The following is an 8,552-nucleotide window of genomic DNA, read 5'->3' on the forward strand; positions in this document are numbered from 1 at the left end:
TATGCTGTTTATAACAAGGGTGAAATGAGTTAACACACTTAAAAATTGCAGAGTAACTTCCACATGTGGAATGTTTAGTGAGTGTCAACTCACTGCCTTATTGTGTGGCTTTTTGAGGTTCAACTGGCCTTATCAAACTAGAATCTTTATCATGGCTCCTACCTTGCCTGTGGCTCTCAGCATAGAGAAATTTATTCTAGAGGAAGCAAAACTTTAGTAAAATTTCCCAGCAAATTGCTCTTAAAATGCACACAAGTTATATGAAAAGGGAAAACAGCATTAAATTTTTAAATGGTGGCCTCAGAAAAGTCTGCGAGCATCTTATCTAAGACCTTTATTTTACAGTAAAGAAAGTAGGAGCCAAAGAGAGAAAAAAGAACCCCACCAAGCTCAGTGTGGACCCAACACCAGCATTCTGTGTTTACATCTTCTAATCTGCTTTAATCCTTTGACTTTTCTGCACAACTACATGGTTCATAGTCCATTTACTATGAATGAAGACCCAACACCACTGAAAGAGAAACCCAGCAGCCACTGTTTGAAGGACAGCAAAAAGATTTTCAATTAAGGAACAGCCCAGACAAGAAAGAAGAGGATGGGGAGGATGAAAAGTAAGGTAACCTTATTCAGGTTGCCTCTCTCCTCTCAGAAGGCTTCTTGCACAGGTGAAAGGATCAGAAGTACCAGAAGGAGACTACCACTGTTTTCCACAGTGTCAATAGGAAGGATAGAAACAAGAAATGGGAATCTGGAAAAGGTCAAGAGGACTGAGCATGCCTTTCACTGGTAATGCTCAGATCATTCATTCTAGAACATCACCCATGGAGAGAAGTAAGCACCCAAATGCGGAGTGCTCTCCAGGAAACATCTCTACGTAGAAATGTAAAAGTGAGCTACGCTCTCTGCAGAAATGATAATTTCATGGAACTTTTTCCTCAAAAAGGTTGAATATTATAGCAAACATTCTTGAGTTGTATGTAATATATTTTCCTGAGAAACTGGAGGATTGCTAAGCTTTCATTGTAAGAGTTAATGACGATTGTGATGCGGTTCCAGAACAGTGCAGCTGGGAGTAATGGTCTAGGACATTTGAATGTTTTAACTTAGGATTTTAGTTTTACTGAAGTATGTAAGCAATATGTTTTATTGGTAAATTGGATTTTAATTTATGTTTATGCTTTGCAGCTGACATACTGTAAGACTAGTAGTTTTCATAATTGGAGAGATTTAGGACACCAGATTTTTTGCTATATAATTTTTTCTATATACTCAAATGCCTTTAGACAAAACAAAAACCTAATTTAGCCACACACCAACCACAAATGCATCTGGGGCACATAATATCTTTCCCTGGGGCCTGGATGACTCTTTCTTTTGCTTGTTTATTTGATCTGGGAAGGCATAGTTCACAAACAGCATCTGGGTTTCAGAGGTTCCTATATTTGCCCTAAAGTCTCTGTTTCACTCAGTGGCATCCAAGTGACTCATCAGCAAGGTAAGAGTTGAGTTGCTCAGCAAGGGCTGAAGCTCAGGATTGTCTGGCTTACTCCCTGTAACCACCAAGCCCCCACAGTCTCTGGCTGTGTGGCATGGGAACCTGCATGAGGTTTGCCAAGACCACCAGGTCACTGGGCAGAGAACCAGGTCTCATAGCCAAAAGTGGGCAACACAGTCCTGACAGAGGGAAGGATGCCCTTGGAAAGGCTTCAGGTTGTGCTTGCCTTATTCAAGGAGCTCCCTGTAAGAGCAGACACACGGTGGAGTGAGAGGAGATGATTTTTTTTTTTTATTATTGAAAGGTACAACTGAGAACTAATAATTTTTGATGACATATTTCTCCCGGAGTGATCTCCACCATTGGCACTCTCACTCGAGACACTGATGAAAAGCTGTGAGGCACAACTTTTTGAGGTCTCCAAGAGAACGCTGAGTTTTAGCTTCATCAAGTTTCGGTAGGATGAGTAGCTTGGAGCAAATGAAATAAACAACAAGTGGTGGTTCTCAAACACTGGGACCAGAAGAGTGCATAAGCCTGACTGACGTCTCTAAGCAGCCTGAGCATCTCAGCATCCGGCTTTACTTGTCTCTTCTTTGCTGTCACTATATATACCACCTCTGGATGCAGGCCACTCACTGGGCGTGAAGCACCTGCCCTTGGCATTTGCTGAGACGCTGACCTGAACTGTGTTGGTGATTTATGGTACCATGGTGATGGCATCTTCAACACAACTCAGTATGAGAGGAGGAGTCAAGGACATGAAGGCTTCTATTGTTTTAATAATTGCATCGTAAGACTAAGAAAAGTGAATGAAAACTTCTGCCCCTTTCTTAAGCAAGCTCTTCAATTTGTAAGCCCAGATAGCTTTTAAATCTTGGCTTTTGCTACAACTCTATTTTCTTTATTTTTAAAAAGTGGTTGATATAAGGAAGAAAGACACTATCCTGTGTGAAATCATAGATCCATTAAAACTTTGAACGTGTTACGGTCAAAATAATAGAAGACTAACACTTACATAGCAATAATTATATAGGGACATATCTTCAAAGCAAATAAACAAAAAAATCCCTACAAATTAATTGGAGAATACATAGGCTTTCTCTTCCCTCTTATAAGTGGTTAAACCTAATTTTTAATGTAACCAACTTTCTATAAGGGGCATAAATATTGGAATTGGAATTCTTCCATGAACATAGGCTTGCTTAAATTCCTGCCTCAATTCACTTTTTCTTCTTGCTCTTTTTCTCCATATTGTTTTCTTTTGCCCTTCTTCTTTGCTCCTTTTCACAGAAGTTTACATGTTTGGCTTTAGGGTATCATTTTATTTACTTCTATTTTTTCCCTTCAGTAACAATGCTATTCTTGTCTCCATGTGACATTATACTCTTGAAATGCAAAACTTTCTTTGAAATCTTAAAATGAATTCATTTTGAAGAAAAGCATGCCTAATCTATATATCCTACAGTTTTAAAGAAATATGCATAGCTTGAAAAACCTGATTTGAATTTCTCTCAAATCTCCCCAAAATCTTTTAACATGAAATTTTGTTCATCTCAAAGCCAGATGTCCTCTGGAAGTCACATTCTACCCCTGAGTGATAAAAAAGACAAAGAGTTATTAGAGGTGGGTGTACACAGTTCAGTCAACAAAGTAATTTGGGCTACAAATTTGTGTTTCCTTCTCACCATGTTCATAAAATCTCATGTTTAGGGCAGACTTTGAGGGCTTGAGCCATTGTAGCCTTTGCGAAAGATGAGTCCAACTTTCAACATGAACATTGTTACTTGCCAGCTCTGCCATCACAGTTAATGTTTCTTTGATTCAGTTCCTTTATCATGCCTACTTCTTAGTTATGTGATAGAAATCAATGAAAAATTGGAAACAGTCTTAGTTGAATATATGTCACATAGTATATGCTGGTACAGCTTTAATAGGATGGGCAAATGTTTTTCATTGATAACAGCAATATGAAAATAAGGGCTTCACATATTTTCACAAAAATAGGGTAAAAGAAAGGGATAATTACTACAGGATGATTTCAACACAAATAACTATTTTTGTGGAGTCTTGAGTTTTAGTTGCATTAGTTGTTATAGATTCTGATTCAGGGCTATGTTCTGGTTTACTCTGCATACAAAGTATTTAATCCAATAAATCCAATTTAGAGTAAAGTCCTTCTGTGCAGTTGTCACTACCTGGTTAATGGAAAAACATATGAGCTACCGTAATGTGATGAGCACCTTGACATCACAATAGTGACTATGAGGGAGCTCCATTCTATCTTATCTACAACTTATGAAAACTGCCTCAGGGACCATGGACATACTCAGTGGCATAAGCCTCTGACTGCCAAGCACAAGGTACTGAGTTCAATCCCCAGCACAAGAAGAAGGAGAAGGAGGAGAAGGAGGAGGAGGAAAAGAAGGAGGAGGAGGATGAGGAGGAGTAGGACGAGGAAGAGGAGGAGGAGGAGGAGGAGGAGGAGATTGTCTCAGCTCATTTACAAGCCTGATTTGTTAATCTAGAATATCATCAGTGGAGCTAAAAAAATTTGCATTATTCCTATTCTAGGCAGTGTGGTACATTTAATAGTCAGTTAAAGCTGTAACATAATATCTATCACTTTTCTAATCAGATCTTTTAAAGGCTTGTAGTTTTGAAGCCTACACAAATGTGGAGTATACCCAGTCCTTGCTGGCTATCAATGTCTTCCCCTGGAAGTCCTTAGCCCTGCACACTACCTTCAGATTTGAGACCACAACAATTTTTTGTGTCACCAATTGCTGCATACTCCAAAGCAGTGCCTCATTTCCACATTAACACAGGTGAATGTCTCTTTGTCCCTTTCTGGATTAACTATGAAATGAATTCCAGAACAATTCCAGCTTCAGTGAATATAATTCTTGTTGATTTATTTTAAAGCATCTTGTTACTTTGGACTCAAGCAGTGACGCAAGGGAGGACCAGACTGAGTGAAGGAGGGAATAATAATCCAAAGGAAGAGGGAAGAGGCCATCACTGCTACGACCACCCTCACCACCAATGAAAGTTTCCCCCATTGCCTTTGCTGCTGCTCTCTACTCTCCACCCAGGCTCCTCCTCAGGAAGCTCCAGGTGCCCCTCTGGACTGGACACTCAGCACCTGAGACCTGCAGAATGGTCAGACACACATGCTGAGCATGAGGAGAAGTGTGTGACTCTTAGCAAGACACTTGGTGAGAGCTCAAAGTTGGGCAATATGTTATTAGTTCCTTTGAAGGAAAAGATTGAGGATGGATATTTCTGGCAAAGTTGATATGTTCTGAAATTCATTCATTCTTGACATAAAAATAATAAACTTCAATCAATAGACTGCTAGGAAATTCAAATCCATCTTTCTAACTGGTTAATAATATGCATTATTTATTACATACTGGTCAGGTCTGCAATCTCCCAAATGAGTGTACGGCAAAGGTTAAATAAAAGAGGCAAATAGAATAATTTCAGAATGTCACATAATTTGACAATCTCTTAGTGCTAGGACCAAGACCTTCTCTGGGCAGCCCATTTTATTAGCTATCAGAACAAGGGAGATTAATACTCAAGAAGGGCAGGAACCACTCCAGGACTTCTCCAAGGTATTAATTTAATCCACTTAGAAGTTAGATTCCTGAGGCTACGGTGGAATTTACAATTGGAGCCAGGTGTCTTTAACGGTGACCTTGTTTTATCATTTAAAGCTTCGCCTACCGTTATAGCCCTCAGTAGGGATCAATGACTCACAGAAGTTCACTTACTATGAATCCACAGCCCATTTCCAGACAAGCAGCCTAGGCTTTGGACAGACTCACAGGAAGACCTGGAAAACCAGTTAGTTAATTCCAGTCTGCTCAGGGCTGCTTAGTAGTGGTCTGCATCATCCTTCCACTAAGGACAACTGAGAAAGTTAGATAAGCAATGCATAAATAGTCTGCCTGATGGTATCACATCACTAAGATGAGTCTTCAAGGACACAATAATTAGATTTCTCAATTGAAAAAATGAAATAGTAATGGAGTATAAAATGATAAAATAATTGTCAAGTTGAGGCCTATATTAGAGACAATAGCCTTTACAAACATAATTTTCGATAAAAATATTGATAACATTTGCCTCCAGCTGAGATCTACCCCAAGAATAAGAGAGGGAAAGTAATTCCCAAAAGAAGCTTAAAGGTGTATGAAAGAAAAGGGCAATGTAAAGATCAAATGTAGTGATAAATATAACTTATTTGACTATAAAAACAATTACAATAATATCACAAGTGGGTTACGGTATACAAAAATGACTAGCTAAAACCTAACAATAAAGACATGTAAAAGCAGGAAAAAGGAAAATAATTAAAGGAATCAATTATTTAGGGGAATAATACAACGTGAATTAACTTTAAATGTCTCTAACTGGAATTCTAGTTGCAATTGGGAAACTGCGTTATACAAATACTTACCCAAAGAAAGGGCGGATCAGAGAAATTTATTCAATTTCAGACAAAATTGATTTTAAGAAGAAAAACATGTACAGTTCCTCATGATAATATGGGTTTTTTTGTTTTGTTTTGTTTTTGTTTTTTCCCAATTGCTAAAGATTCTAGTTGATACTTTTAAAAAGATCCCAAGGAAACTGAAATTTTTATTGAAGGTTGAGAGCCCTGATTTCCAGCAGTGTTTTTCCCTTTGCTATGCAGCACATGTCAGCTTTTCCTCTCTGGACTCTGTGGTCCAGAGCAGCACCATTAACAAGAAGTAGCATTTCCTTAGGTTTCTGCTTTCAGCTGAGTGTAGGGAGCTGAGGCCCTGCACACAAGATGGAATTAAGGAGTAATTCAGGATGAAGACTATAAGTATATTTTAAAATTTTGATAGAATATAAAACAGATTAATTTAGAACTATAGCGGGGTGCCTGCTTACAATGCTCAGGGACCATGGTTCAAACCCAGGCACCACATGCTGGGCCAGCCCCGCCCCTGGGCACGCTGAGCAGGCTACAGAGATGGACCTGGTGGTGCACGCCTGTAATCCCAGTGCTGGGGAGGCTGAAAACAGGAGGATCACTACAAGTATGAGCTGCATGGTGAGATCATGTGCCAAATACATACATACATACATACATACATACATACATACATATACACACACATATATACATAATTAAGTAAATAAAATAATTATAGTGAGAAATGTTAACATACTACTTTCAGCAAATCATACAAAAAGAAAAAACAAAAATATCAGTAAGGAGGTAGATGATTTGAATAAATGCGATTAACCAGGATAACTAATTGACCTTTTAGAACACTCCTTTTAAACACCTTTTAGTGCACCTATGAAATATTTAGACAAATTTTTGAAAATGAAGGTAATAAAAGTATTTTACTAAACTTTATATTTAAGCTGTACAGAATATAATTTTAGCACAATTCAATTTACCTAGGCACCAATAAAAAAGATAAATAGAAAATTTTAGGGTTTAAAATTAAGAAATACACTTCAATACAACATGAGTCAAAAACATCACAGCGAGTGTTAGAAAACATTTTCACCTAGCTGAAGTTGAAAATATAATATTTAAAAGTTTGAGCTCACAACTACTATGACAATTTGAAAATATTTTTAGCAGAAATTTGGAAATAAGAAAATATACCAAAATTTGTGAAATGTTGTTTTTGCCACACTTGGGAGTGCACAAGTTTGTCTGTTTGGGTTAGTGGAGCAGAGGCTAAAGATCAACGAGCTAATGTTTTCCCTTAAGAAAGTTAGGAAGAACGTCTGAGTAAAAGGAAAGTAGGAGGAAGATAAGAAAGGTAAAGGAAAGGGATGAGAAAATAATAGAGATCAATAAAAATCAAGTTGGCTTACTGAAAAGTCTAACGAAATTATATTGGGCAAAAGTATCCAGAAAAGAGAGAAGGCCCTAAAAATTCAATATTGAAAGTCTGACCAAGACAGCTCAGCGGACTAAAATGCCTGCTTAGGTAGGCTCAGGGAGTGAGGCTCGATTCCCCGCGTGCTGTGCCGGTCCTGCCCCTGGGGTGACTGAGAGGGCGCAGCGCGCTCCTGAAATCCCAGCGCTTGGGAGGCTGAAAACAGGAGGATCTCCACAAGTCCAGTCTATGCAGTGAGGCCCTGTAGACGTTTTACTAAACACATTTAAAAAAAGCAAAATATCATTCTTAAAAAAATACCAAAGAATAGGTCATTAAACAGTGAGCTATATACCTTGGAGTTCGCCGTACTATTCTGAGTTGGTATATAATTGGGATTTTCTCAGACGGGGGAATTTGTCAAAATTTTTAGGACGATGAATGATTGCTTGTATGCCTCGGTAGTTGCCTTTTGTCCTAATATACCTACTACATTGGATTTCACCTGTGTTTCTTTTCTAACAAACTATTATTTTTAGCTGTTGATATAGAATAACAGGATGTTTGGGTTGGCTTCTTTTTTCCTTTCACCTTCTACCACTTTTCTACCCAGCCGGGCATGAGCCACGTGCTCGCCGAGCAGGGCGCTTGTGGAAATGAAGCTGGTAAAGCACAATCTGCCTCGCCCACGTGTCACGTCTGGCGCCCCCCTTCAGTCACCAGACAGGCGCGCAGGGGCTCAGGGGGTGCAGCGAGACCCGAAGCAGCAGCACCAGTGGTCCCTGGATTTACATGGATGAAGAGGAAACCGGACTGTCCCCTGTCCCGTCAGCGCCTCGGTGCTCACGGCCTCACTCAGGCTGTGAAGCGAGGCGCAGGAAGCCTGCTGATGGTCCGGCCTGTGAGGAAAGTGCAAAGGTGCAACAGTGAAGAACGCACGTGGAAGAGAGCGGTGCACCCTGCCTGGAGCAAAGGGTGCAGACCAGAAAGCTCTCAACGACTGCTTTATTCTCTTGTGATTGATTGAATGGAGTCAAATTTACATTTGCAGGATTTCTTCGCTGTTAGCTGACTGTTTTGATTTTCAGTTAAATATTTCTGAATGTCAAAAACAGTGAAATTGAACGTTGAATTTCAGTTGCTCAGACGATAAATATGTAAATTAGACACAATAT

Source organism: Octodon degus, unplaced genomic scaffold (genome assembly GCF_000260255.1).
Source record: "Octodon degus isolate 3935 unplaced genomic scaffold, OctDeg1.0 scaffold00004, whole genome shotgun sequence".
NCBI lineage: Eukaryota > Metazoa > Chordata > Mammalia > Rodentia > Octodontidae > Octodon > Octodon degus.